This window comes from Rousettus aegyptiacus, unplaced genomic scaffold (assembly GCF_014176215.1).
Source record: "Rousettus aegyptiacus isolate mRouAeg1 unplaced genomic scaffold, mRouAeg1.p scaffold_m13_p_6, whole genome shotgun sequence".
In the NCBI taxonomy this organism is placed as follows: Eukaryota; Metazoa; Chordata; class Mammalia; order Chiroptera; family Pteropodidae; genus Rousettus; species Rousettus aegyptiacus.
This window is the reverse complement of record NW_023416309.1, coordinates 5,523,216-5,537,328: the sequence shown is the minus strand read 5'-3', so window position 1 is coordinate 5,537,328 and position 14,113 is coordinate 5,523,216.

The window sequence follows — 14,113 nt, the reverse complement described above, 5'->3', positions numbered from 1 at the left end:
AGGCAGAGAGTAGAAGCATCAGAATATATAAAGGAATTGTACTAGAGAGAGATGTTGGGGAGTCCAGCAGGGCAGGATGCATTATACTCGAGTCCATCAAAATACTAAGTCTTCTCTCCACTGGAATCCAAATGGATACCAATCCAAGCATGCATTTTGCCCCAAATGACAAAGAGAGTTCTACTTAAACCTCTCTTCAACATCCATTTTCATTGTGGAACTAGATCTTTATATCCCCATATATTGGAACCCAGAATAAAATATAAGGGAATTGGGAAAGCACATGCTTTTTTTCTAGGCATGCTTAGCTTTGTCCATGACCTACAACACAGGACCAACATCCTTAATCTTTCAGCGTCTCAGTTTTCTTATGTAATAAATAGAAAATAAAACACATGGGGTTGTCATTTTATCTGCTTAAATGACAAATAAAAGTAGGGAACTGACAACTAACTCACAACAGATATGTAATAAATCCCAATGACCCTTACTTCCTTTCAATGGTAGGCTCATTTGTTTAATGTTTTGTAAGGGTCTTTGGGCATCCATACTCTCTGCTGAAATGAACAGAGAGCACTGGTATTTGGCTGAGCCAATGACATTCTAAAGCCCCCATACATTCTCCTTCTCATATATAATCGTCACAGGCTGTGCAGGCCACATTGTGTGTCAGAAAGCAAAACTAATTTGAATTTTATCCTCCCTAAGTGAGATAGAATGTGAAGAATAAACAAGATAAATAAGGTCATTTTTCTTGTAGGTCTCACTTATTTAGATTTCATTTTGAATGCATGGAAACTAATCTCTGCTAAGATTTTTTTTCTTGCACACTTAATGTGAAATACAGCAGTAAATAGATGCTGTTGGTGTTTGGAAGTATGTGTGGGCAACAGAGGCAACAGGTTATATAGAAAAAAGAAATAAAAGAAAATGTAATTTCTTTTCAGAAACTATAACCCATTGATACAAACCAATATCAGTTGTTAGGTCAAACCTGAACTGATTTTCAAGTAGTCAATGGTTTTCTTTCCTTGTGTTAATAGCTGAGTAACAATGAGTACTGGCAACTTAGCAAAGTTAAATTATGTAACCATCAGTTATCTCTAATAATACAAGTGTTTCTCATAGCAAAGAGGACTTAAAAGACAAGAATATATGCTCTGATCCTTTAAAAACAGTTAGAGGATAAAATATTAAGAAAGAAATAAGAGAAGCTTATACTGGAAATCTGAACACATATGACTGTATTTCTTCTTCCTTGCTGCACACCAGCTCTCATTAATGGCCAAAGCCCAAAAAATTAGAGGAAAACTTATCAGGGATGGAAACAGAGAACTAGAGATACATATTCCCATCAGAAACTTTTAAGAACTCCTATAAGACATCCTATAGAATGGTCTGGATTGAAGAAAGGTTGATGTGGCCCATTCCTTCCCACCAACTACCACAAAGTTAACATGAAACACCCAAGCAGAATCTCTCAAGTATCCCAACTGTGAGATGTGTGGGGAGGAAATTAAGGTTGGCCTTGGAAATTTAACTGACACAAACAGTTTATACCAGCACTGCAAGGAAGGGAAAAATGGTACAGTAAAGCTTGGGCAGTCAGACCAAATGCAGTGTGGGGATTAAACTGTCCTCCAAGAGATAGTCACACCTAAATCCCATCCCCAAACCAACTACATAATCTATGGGGCCCATAGTAAAATAAAAATGCAGTCCTCCTTGTTCAAAAATTATTAAAAAGTTTAAGATAGCATGGCAGAACATTCAATCAAGCATGGAGCCCTTCTAAGCATGGGACCCTGAGTCACTACACCAATTACATGCCCATGAAACTACCCTTGCCTCTTCATACCTGTTTACCTGTGTGACTACTCAATCTCGCCTTCAGTATCAACCAGTTCATCACCTTCATATGACTATTGGCATCCTCTGACCCACACTACCTTTAAACTGTGTTCTCTGAAATACATGTTTTGTAACCAGAAAACTTGCCCATTTCTCCTCAAACTCTTTTTTTCTTTTTTCTAATTATTTTTTATTGAGGCAAAATTGGTTAACAACATTATATAAATTTCAAGTGTATAACATAATAAATAGATATGTGTATACTTCATTACATGCTCACCACTGAAACTCCAGTCTCCTTTGTTTCATTAATTCATTTACTATTTTTGTTCTATATTTCACATATTAGTGAAATCATGTTTTTGTCCTTTTCCCTAGTACTGTTTTTCACTTAGCATAGTATCTTCCCTTTCTTCTTTAACCTGGCTATTCCCTGAGCCCACTGCCTCCCCCGAAGGCTTACACAGTAGCTACTGTTCTATTACTGTTGCCTTTTCAATTCACTTTTCCCAGTAATATGAGTCCTCCTTGCTTCAATTCTCACTGTTCTTCCAAACAGTTCCTCCTCTGCCCTGCTTAGAGGCCATGCCCTGTTACCATTCATTCCTCTCAAATATGTAATCTACTGGCCTCCTAGTCATTCCCTACACTCACTTTAGACTTTTGGAATCACAGTCTATCTTTTTACCTCTAGCACCCTGTTGGCGGATCCAACATCTATTTGGATAACATACTCCAAACTCAGTCCAGCCAATCAGCTCCTTGATTGCCACACTATCCTCCACTCCATCCCAGTCCCCAGAGTATTCTCTCAGGCATTCCCTAAATGAAACAGAACCACCACAAAAATCTCAATTTCAGGTTTTCCACTCACATAAGTCCTCTTTTCCAGTTAGTTTACTTTAGAACCCTGAATAAAACAATTATTTATCCTCATCCAGATCTCCAAAGCATTGACTCTCTCCAATACTGCATTATCCATTACTTCTCTGCTGTTGTTACTTTCTGTTTAGTCCAATTTAGATTCCATAGTGCATCATTATAATTGCTCCCTTACAGAGTCCTCATCTCCTTTACTTCTTTTCTACCCTTATAGTCACGTGAGAAAACGCCAACTACCTGTCTGTTCAGTGTCAACTAGAGTCAGAAAATCAAAAGGAATTCTTAAATGAAAGGCTAAAATAATAAAATCATGGCCATACTTTGACTATCCTTTTTTTTTTCTAGTTAAAGAAAAAAATCATAAGCACTCTACAAGATGAAGCACTCTATTTCAAAGGAACAAAATTTAGGCTGTAGAATGATATCTGCCAAATCTTATGTCAATGAATTAATTCTACATGATTTTTAAGAATAATGATTGTGGCCTCAGAATTCTGATCCTGACAAGATCTCATTCATGTACAAGGACAATAAAAACAGTCTCAGGTGTTCCAAGTATGCTGACCATGTATATCATCTTTCCTTAAAATAGACAAGCTTCACATAGCCAAAGATGAATCAAAAATGGAAAATCAAAACTGAGGAAGTCATAACATAAAAGAACACTAAAATTAGCAAATCAAGTTACCCAAATAATTATTATTAATATGATTATAAAAAAGTAAATGTAAAAAATTGTGTTGTGAGGATTAAATGTAAGATGGTTAGACCAGTGGACAACAGCATATAGTTGGTTATTATCATTACAAATAAATACATTTGTTAATAATCTCAATCTAAAGTCCCAAACTCTATGAGAAATACAAGGAAATGTGATGAGGAAAGGAAAGATGGAGTAGAAAATGTAGAAAGAAAATAAAATCATATTACATTTGTCATCCTATGCCAGATTAAATAAGAAAATACCATTTCATTCTTGAAGCTAATAATTAGAGGCAAGATGTGTGAGTACACGTACATGCATGTCTGTATGTTGTTACATTTAATGCTCTAGTGCTCATTCTAAGAACATACATCCAATTTACCCAATAAAGCACTGTTTTGTTTTATTTTCGAAATACACGGGGCCACCGTGGAGTGATGCTATGCAGGGGACTTATACACACCCACGTCCAGGTCACATCCCAACTATTGCAGCCCCAGAAAAGAAATAGCCAAAAAACTAGCAGACCCCTGAAAAATAAGAGCTGGGCACCCAGCCCCTGGATCCTCAAGGCCATCCCCCTGGACAGCAGCATTGTCTTTCATGCAAAAGCTGATCAGCCTCAACTCACACAGCCCAGGAACCGAACCTTCTAGAGGACAGTAGGGAGCCAAAGCCACAGCACCAGCCCTCAGAGTGTTTTCATGATTCCCAGCTCATGAGCCCACGACTTCACATGGCAGAGTAGCAGTATCTTCCCGCTTTACCCTCAGCGATCCTGCCTGCCCTTGTCCCTATTGAGGAGGACTTTAAGCACAATTACATGAAAATAATACTATACACAAAGTGTTTTTAACAATTTTAGCTGTGGTTTGAATTAAGAGTGGAAATTGCCAGAGCCAAACAGCAGAAGGGAGATAGACTGAGAATCATGAGGTCTAAATTGGAGAACAAAAGATGTCAGAAGCAACAAATAGAATTGGAACCAAGAGTATATCAACTATCTTAGGGCCAATCTGTTTTAATTCCCATCTTTTTACACTCATTTCATGTACATAATAATACTTACCTCGAGGGTACACTTATAAAATTCCCATGTAAGTTGCAGAGACCCTCATCCCAAACCCATTTGCTTTAATTCCCAAACATGGTGTTTCATGTAATTTTCTCTTGAGTGTAATGTTTCAGAAGTATCCAGAATGGTTATTCTAATAAAATCTGCCTAAGGAGATGGTATCCCTTCATGTAACAGCATCATCTGAAAGTCAACTCTCTCTGAATTCACAGTAATATTGCTGCTGGTCTAGAAGCTTATTCAGCAGAGAACAGAAAGATGTGCCCCCATGGACATGAATCTCCCCAATTATAGCCAACATTGCCATGGTGGTTGGCTAGATGGAACCCATAAACACCTGCTCACATTCTTTCTGCAGCACAGCATAATTAATAGCCTGCTCGGGGCCTTCTACTTTCTGTTTACTTTGCCAATGCTGCAGTAGCATACTGACTTTCCTGAATTGGATATTAATGATTTACTCTCTTAAATCTAAGGTGCTTATGAAGCATGATAGTGTGAGTGGCTAAATAATAATAATAATAATGAAAACAGAAAACACACTCCTTTCCTTAGCAGGGTGTGACCAGGCCAATGATTTATGGGAAGGGGTTTTTTTTGGCTCTTGAATGAGAAGGCAGAGGAAGAGGGGCTGGCTGGCCATCTGTTTCAAACATCTCAGTTGCCTTCTGACAGCATGAGTATCAATCACAGGGTGAGAGCTCTTTCTGCATAGCTGAACTAATAGAACTCATTCATATTCTCTCACAAAAAGCAAGAAGTGCTCCTGCTAGCAGCAGAAGAATGCAAGAATTAGATGCCCAGCCCTGACCTCAGATTGCTAGGTCTCACCTCCAGCCCAGAAAGCTCTTCACACTCTTTTCTCTGCAGGTCCATGTGGATCACCGCCCTAGAGACCCGGCCTTCTCTTGGGAGCTGTCTTTGACTTACCCCACATTGCACTTATTATTAATTTTCTCCATATCCTACCACCTTCTTGTATGAAATCAATTTACTAGTCAACTAGAGAGGTTATGAGATTGTACAGTAATGGGTTTCAAGTGACTTATTTATCAAGCAAAGGCACTCTGGTTTACAATAGTAACACTCAGCACTTATACAGTGACTTTGTTTACAAAGGCATGTCCCATAAATTGACTCATTTTATCCTCATGTCCTCACACAACCCTATGAGGTGGATGGGTAAACACAAACATTTTATTATACTGACTTTTTTGTCACAACTATTTTGATGAAAAGACATTTTGATAAACTTTAAGAATAAGTCACTAAAATTTCAGTTTTATTTTAATTATCAAATTAAGTGAAAAACAGAGATCTTCTCCCTATTCCTGAGCCTTACTCCATAAGGAATAACTTACAGCTCCTCCCTCATACCATCGCCACACACATACACACACAATGAGAATCTGAGACTAGGTAGAGATGGTTGGGGGAAGGTCAGGAAAATGTTCAGCATATATTCCTTCATAAAACCATAGAGAAATATCACATTTGTCGAAAGGACTTCCTCAAGATGCTTCATCCAAACAAGGTAAGCAGTATTTTATTCTAGACATATAATAGATAAAGGAACAATAGGTAAAGTACCTTGACTGAGTTTACACAGTTAGCAGTGACAGCACTGTGCTTGAATTCAACACCATTTAGTTAATATCTTGAGTTCTTATTATATAGAGAAGTGGAGTTTGCTACCTGGAGAAAGTGTTTCTCAAGCATTTAAGAGATACAGGGGGAATAGCGCATGGAGTTACCAAGTGCCAGGCACTGTGCTTGGCTCTTTAGATAATCATCTCATTGACACTGCTCAACTCCTCAAGCCTTTGCTATTCCTACAGTCAGAAGAAATCTGCCCAAGACTAGACAACTAGAAAATAGTTGGGTGAAACTTCGGCTTATGTCAGTCAGTCTTGCCTCTAAACTTGGAAAATTATAACTCCAACTTCAAATCTGGAATTATGCTCTTTCCATCCTATCACTAACAACCTTCCCCTGATGCCATTGCTTCCACTTCCTTATGCAACAGACATATTTTCAGGCATGTTGGCTAAACATCTCTCTGGTATAGCAGGAGGTGGGAGGACATGATGACCTGTCTCAGGAGGGAAGATAACAATTGGGAATGAGAGGAGGGGAGAAGTGGTACACACTCGCCACAGTGTAGGCTCTGCCTCCTTTGGCTGTGTTTCATTGTAGACATCCCACCAAGAGACAAAAAGCAGGAGAAAGGATGAATAAAGAGGAAGAGAAAGATGAAAAAAGGAAACAGAAAAAATAGAAAGACAGGAAATTGAAGGGGCAATAAATTCAAATGACATGTATGCTGTTAAGAGGAAGTATGGAAAGGGGCTAAAAACACAAATTTTCAAGTTTGACTAAGTTCCAAATCAGCCAGATGCTGAATCTCTCAGGCTTTAGCTTCTGTACTTGCAAAACGGAGATCATAATACCTGCTTCACAGTAATATCATGGAAATTAAATGAGATGAAACCTAAAGTACTTAAACACATGGCTCATTAATGGTAAACATTCAGTAAATGTTAGCTATTCTTATGGATTTTTAAAAATAAAGGTTAATGAAAAACAAACAGGGAACACTGAGATAAAAGAAAGACCGAGCAAATATATTGACCCTATTTTCTAACAGGGTTGCTATGACTGAGCTTAAAATTGGCAATCAAAGCCACATGGGGAAGAAAAGCCTCTTACTTTCTTATGTTAAGGATTAAATACACCAAGAAGGGAGCATGGGAACATGTTTTCCTTAAGTCTGAATGAAATTACTCAGAGGTCATAGTACTCAAATGACATCAGTGACTGGCAACATTTTTGTGCCATTTGTGGTGGCAGGGGGATGGTGTTAGTGGAGGGGGGCATCATCTTTTATTCAAAACCACAGATGTGAAACTAATATAATGAACAAGTGTTCAGCAGAAAACTTACTTTAATACAACTTTAGTTTAGTACAAACTCCCAGAGCTGTACTAAATAATGCTTATAATAGTACTAATAGCCAACAGTTGCTGAGAGCTCACTGCACTCCAGACAAATGTCTGCCTATGCACTAATACTCATTGTCACTAAATTAAGCATGTCCTATCACTCACCATAGGTCTTTGTGTCACAAATGAGGGAAATTGAATACAGAGAGGATGAGAAATTTACCCAAAGTCACAGAGCTCGTGAATTGTAAGAATACAATCCCAAAGGGTTCAACTCAAAAGCCCAGGACCTTAACTATGACTCTAACCATAACTAAACATAATTTCTGAAACTTGAGAGAGAGAGAAAAGTCCTATAGTAGCAGAATTCTATCATATAGTGGTTGCTGAACTGCTTCAGCCATTTAATGTATTCTAGAGGATATGGAAAGAAAAATAGGTAATCCGGGTTTAAGATTGAGGATTAGCCACATAATTAGCAATTCTCCTTGAAGAAAAAAAGCAAGAGTTTCTTAACTAGGCATTAACCCTTAAATTTTGGAAATATCAGCTAACCTGGCAAAATTTATTTACTGATGTTTCACCATCCCAACCTCAATCTTCTTTCATAACTCTCAATAAATAACAACCCCATCATAAATTTGGTCAAACCAAAACCTTGGATCTATCCTTGCCACCCTTTCTCACACACACCACATCTAATCCATCATCAAATCCTATCAACTCTACCTTCAAAACAAATCTGTAACCCAACCACTTCTCACCACCTTGGTCCAAGCCAACATCAGTTTTTACTGGGGTTTTTGCAATAGCCTCCTAAGTGAAATTTCCACTTCTGCCTATGCCCTCTATGTTCTATCCTCCTCACATAAGCCAGAATGAGTCTTTAAAACATGCTCCTGCTTAAATGTCAGGTCTCTGCTTAAAGTCTTCAAATGGCTTCCCACCTCAATAACAAAAAAGTCTTATAATGTCCTACAAGACTCTACACAATATGACTCATAATCTCTCTGACCTTACCTCATGCTAGGTTCACTCCACTTTAGTCACACTGGCCTTTCTTCTCTTACTGGAAAAGGTCTCTGTTCAAATGTCATCAAAAAGGCCCTCCTAGACCACCCCTTTTAAACTTAGCACCCTTCCCACATCAGACACGTCTATATTATCTATTACCATTTAACATCTTATTTTTTTTACTTGTTTATTTACTTATTTTACTTATATCCTTTGCTTATTGTTCACCTCTGTTCCCCCACTAGACTATCAGCTCTAATGAGGGTAAGAATTTAGAAGTGTTTTTTATTGACATATATATGTCAAGAGCAATGCCTGTAACATAGGAGATATCCAACAAATATTTTCTAAACAAATGATGAATGAATTAAAAAGTTTAAAGGCCAATAATATGGCTTATTCTTTTGCCCCCCCCCCAAAAAAAATATCTGGCACATAGTAGGTATGAAATAAATGTGGGGATTTTAGATGTTAAATGAGTATCTGTACTAGTCAGGGTCATCCAGAGAAACAGAACATATAAAGATGTACATATCTAGAAAGAGAATTATTTTAAAGAGTTGGCTCATGCAATTATGGAGGCCAACAAGTTTGAAATCTGCAAGGTGGGCCATAAGGCTGGAGACCCAGGGAAGAGCTAATGTTGTAATTAAAGTCTGAAGGCTGTCTGCTTTAGAATTCTTTCTCGCTCAAAGGAGGTCAGTCATTTGGTCTATTTAAGCCTTCAGCTGTTTGGATGAGGCCAACCCACAATATGGAGAACAATCAGCTTTGTTCAAAATTCAACAATTTAAATGTTAAACATATCCAAAAACATTCTCAAACATCCAGGATAAAATGTTTGATCACGTATTTGGGTGCTGGGGCCCAGCCAAGTCAACATACAAAATTAACCAACACAGAATCCTATCAAGGTGAATCAATAGGCTACATCAGATTACTAAAGGAAACAACACTTGACTTTATATTATAAATGCTTCATAAGCAAAATGTCCTGTATTCTATCATTAAGCATTTACTGGATACCTACAAGCACTAGGCACTGTGCTAATATGCATTGCAGAGGAAAAGCTGTAGTTACCCTCTTCCATGAACTCATAGGAACTACATACATGTCTATCATATTGTATGTGTTATCACTGCCCCATAGGCACATGACTAGCTACTTGTCTCAAGGGAGATTTTATAATTTGTCATTCAAACCCTTTCTCAATGAACTAAGTAAATATATACAGATCAGCAATGGCTTTGGCAGCTGTACAGAATAACTGTATAAATAGTTATACTTTACAAAAGAGTAAAAACACAGTCAACCTGTCTTGGAATGTGTGCCTAAAAACTCCCCCCTCCCTGGAGAATGTCCCTGAGTATGGGAGCAGTGTCGGAGCAAAGAAAGTGGCTAACAAAATAACACCCTTGAATGTGTTTATGTCTCTCCACAACGCCAGGTTGAGTGGAAGCTTCTCAGATAAGGTATATATGCAGATTAACACACAACACACAGAGAGGGGAAGTACAGCATCTTAAGTGAAAGAGTAAAGGAATAAAAGTCCTTAGTGTCTCCAAAGTGATCTCTGTTGACTGGTGGTGCAGATGGATATGATGGGCAGAAAGTCAGAGTCTTCGGCTCTCAGTGTACCCATTCCTGAAGTTCTCAGGTCAGGGTTGAGCATTGTCCATCTGAGGTGTTGAGCTTATACGGTCCTTACAGGGTGGAATCTTTATACTTATCGGTTCCTATAGTCAGAGGCTTATTGACAATCGTTATGGCTGACATTTCTGTGGTTTTGGGCATTCTGGTCGCACCCTAAGGGAGTTTCCATTATGTGCCAGTTGACATTATTATAATAGCTCCCATGGGATCCGTTTATTAAATTCCAAAAAATCTTCAATTCTTTATGCTCTATACATTCAGTCCCCCAGCAGCCATGTCTATACTTTTGACGCTTGGCCTCCCTCTTCTCTACCTCCTTGACTGCGATTCCCTTGAATTCTCCAAGCCACAGTTTTCTCAAAAGTAAAAACTACCTAGTAGTCAGTAAGCTCAGGGAGAACAGAGATTTGTCTCGATTGTTCACCTAGACCGATGTATTAGTTACACTTCAATTATCATGCTCATTACTACATTTATTCAGAAAATGAAACTTTTTCTTAAGTCTATCCCTCCTAAGCATTAACAATGTATTTGTAAGAGTCAGGTTGAGTTATCTTTATGCAAGTATCTCTTTATAGCATAGAGAGGAATTTTTTCACTTTAGATTCTGTGATATGACACAAGGTTCTGCCATGGCAAATTGAACCTATGTTCAGTTAAGAGAGCCGTGACCATTTCACTATATGCACTTGACACTCTCTGTAGCTCTTTCAAAATTTAATTGTTTACATGTATAATGATTTGAATAATTTGTGTCTCTCCGACTGGACTATAATTCCATAGGAACTATGAACAGTGCCTAACTGAATTAAGCAGGAGAGACTAGGTAAGACCACACATACAAATCTCCAAACTTCAGATGTCAGTGGCACAACATGATAAAGATCTATTTCTTTATCACTCATGCCATATGCCCATAATGGGTTGGTAGGAGGCTCTGCTCCACACAGTCCCAGGGAGTCAGAGGCTCCACCATTCTGTCAAAGCTACAAAATTTGGAAAATATAGTTTTCTCAATTTTGGGGGCTACTCACATGCAAAATGATCTTGTGCCAGCAATTGAATATCTTGGCCCCAGAGTGACATGTCCATTCATAGACCCTCAGCCAAGAGGATTATCCTGCCCCAACTAACTGCAAAGGGTCTGGCAAACATAAGAGACCATTAATAATATCTCATGAGTATTACTCTCTCTGCTACACTGGCACATTCATAGGTGTTCAGTAAATATTTTTATTGAATGTACAAATAAATAAGTAAATGATTGTTTACAGCAAACTCTAAAAGCTCTATAATTCCTAATCTGTTTCTAGCCCCACCTCACCATAAGTGAAAGAAAATTCTGCTTTCATCTGGATTCTTCCTTTAAGCCCCCAGCAATTATCTTAAGCATCCAGTCAAAGCTCATAATGCCCATGTCGCAGATGAGGTACTGACCCTACCAGAGGTTTTGGCATTTACTTGGGAGGTTCTTCAATGGTTGAAGTTGGTTCGCACATAATTTTTGGTAAGGTAAATCTTAAAGCAAACAAACAAAATCTGGCTCCAGAATTTGCCAATGACTTTCAGACCATGAGGAAAGCAAAGAGTTGAGAAAGTAATTTTCTCCAAGAAAATTCTTCTTTATGAAAAATAGCAGTAATTATATCTAAGGGCATAAGAAACAGGCAGAAAGAGAGCAACCTGATTAAGGTCTGCTCACACAGGGCACAAAGCCCAAAATTCCTAAGAGGTCACTTGAAGATTGAAGCAAAGGATAGTCCTTCTAATAACAGGTGTAAACATATGAAACCATCCTCTCTGCTTGTTTTTACTAAATTGCCACTAACTCTGGGAAAATGCTTTTTACCACCTCAGATTCTTAATTTTCAAAATTGTATCCCTCAATAAGCCACTATCTGGGTCTGACTGAAGAATGGATTGAAGGATAGAGAGAGAATAGGAAATTCTGAAATGCATTAAAAAAATAATCCAAATTCCTGTTCTAGACATACTTGGTTGCTTGCCTTACTTGCAGTGCTTCATAGAGAGCCTGCCCCTAGAACAGAGAATGAATCCATTCAACATAGCTGAGAGACCCCAGCTTGTTAGGCCTTCACCTGACAAGATGCTCTCTCCTCAATTTTCGATTAGGTCTGGGGAATCGATAAGTAATCAATGGCAGATACTTAGGATAAAATAATAGGCAAACTCGGGAGTTAGGCAGCCTTATTGAGCAAAAGAAATAAGCACAAGAATCTGGTCAAGAGGAAGATGGATCAGATCCAACAAGAGAAGCAGATGTGTGGATGACATGTCACCTCTGGGGAGATGCAGAAAAAAGTCTCAGACTTTCCAATCAGCCTTCTCCTCGCAGCTTTTCAATAGTCCTACCCTATTCATAAGTGATATCTGAACTCAAAGTGATGTCCTTTACTCGTGGAAGGGCCTGATTAGATACATAATAAGATTATAAATGATAATTAGCATTTACTTAATACTTATTTTGTAACTGGCATCACGCTAAAACTTTTATATTATTGTCTTGTTATTTTTCACATTATTCCTATGAGAGCAATGTTCATAGGAATTTTACAGTTGAGGAAACTGATCCTCTAAGAAGTTAAATAATTTGATTTTAATGCCAAGTTGAGGCAAAAATTAAACATAGGTAGATTTGACTCAAAGTTCATAATCTTAGCTGCTATACTAGACTTCTCCTTGACCCCCAGCTGAGCAATCTTATGCTTCTGGGAACTATGGAAGAGCAACCTGCCCTTCTAAAAGTCCACCATTCAGCTCTCATTAACAGTGACCTTGTAACAAGGTTGGAAGAGTTTGAGCTTTGGCAAGGAGGGGTTAGAGTTAAATCCTGGCTCTACAGTTTACTTAATCTCCTACAAACTCTCACCTTTTTCATCTATGAAATGATAACAATAATATCCAATATTCAGGGCTGCAAACAGATTAAATTAGATGACAAATGTGACAGACAGTGCCTAGCACAAAGCAGAGCACCAAGTCGATTTTAATAAATATCAGTTCAATTGCCTCCCCCTATTTATAGGATGGTTTAGAAGGTTAAGGAGTTACATTGCACACAGTAGGTGATACATGTACATTATGTACCTTTCCAGCCTCCACTGTAAAATTTGTGAGACGTTTTGGCAATCAGCTTGTAATATAGGCCAGAATCAGTTCAAGGTATCTATGGAGTCTCAGCCCAGTTCTTTTATCCAAGCAGCACTGATCCCAAGTCAAGGTTATATTTTGTTTTAAAATGTGTGCGAGTCTCTGAGAGCTGAGAAGATGGTCTGTGAAATGTAAGAAATGCCAGTCTGCTTTTACTTAGAATTGTCACTGGTGAAAAGTGTTACTGTAGGTTAATGAATTTTTTGAAAAGAATGACCTGTCATAGGGGAAAGGAGGGTGAGAGGAAGGAAAAGGGTGATTACCTGTATGATTCCACCACAGGCTTCATTAACGCTGCTCATTGTAGACAACTGCAAGTAAATCTCAGCTGGACAGAGATTTGTGTCCACCAGAGATGGATTCTAACTATATATCTGAAAAGAGCATCTCTCTGTTCAGCCACCAGATGCAAGTAAACACACAGCAGCAGGGTTTCTGTGGGTGGTCTCTGGATCTCCTCCTTTCTCAGACAGAAGGAGCTAGCATCCTATTTAACACTCTTCTTGCAGAAATGCTACCCATGGAGAGGAAGGGAAAGTAAAAGCAACCCCTACTTCCACTAAGCAAAAATCTCATTTTGTTCAGGGAGAAGTTGAATTTCTGAAGTTGGGTGTCCTCTGCCTGCTTGCTACTCAAAGTGTACTCAGCCCACAGGCCAGCAACATTTGCATCACCTGAGATGATGATCTGTAAACAATGCAGGATCCCAGGCCCACTTGTAGCTCTCTTCAGTTGTAATATGCAGGGGGAGCAGAAATTGTAAATGCAGATCTGACTCTGGAAGTCTAGGGTGGGGCCTGAGATTTTGCATGTGGAACAAG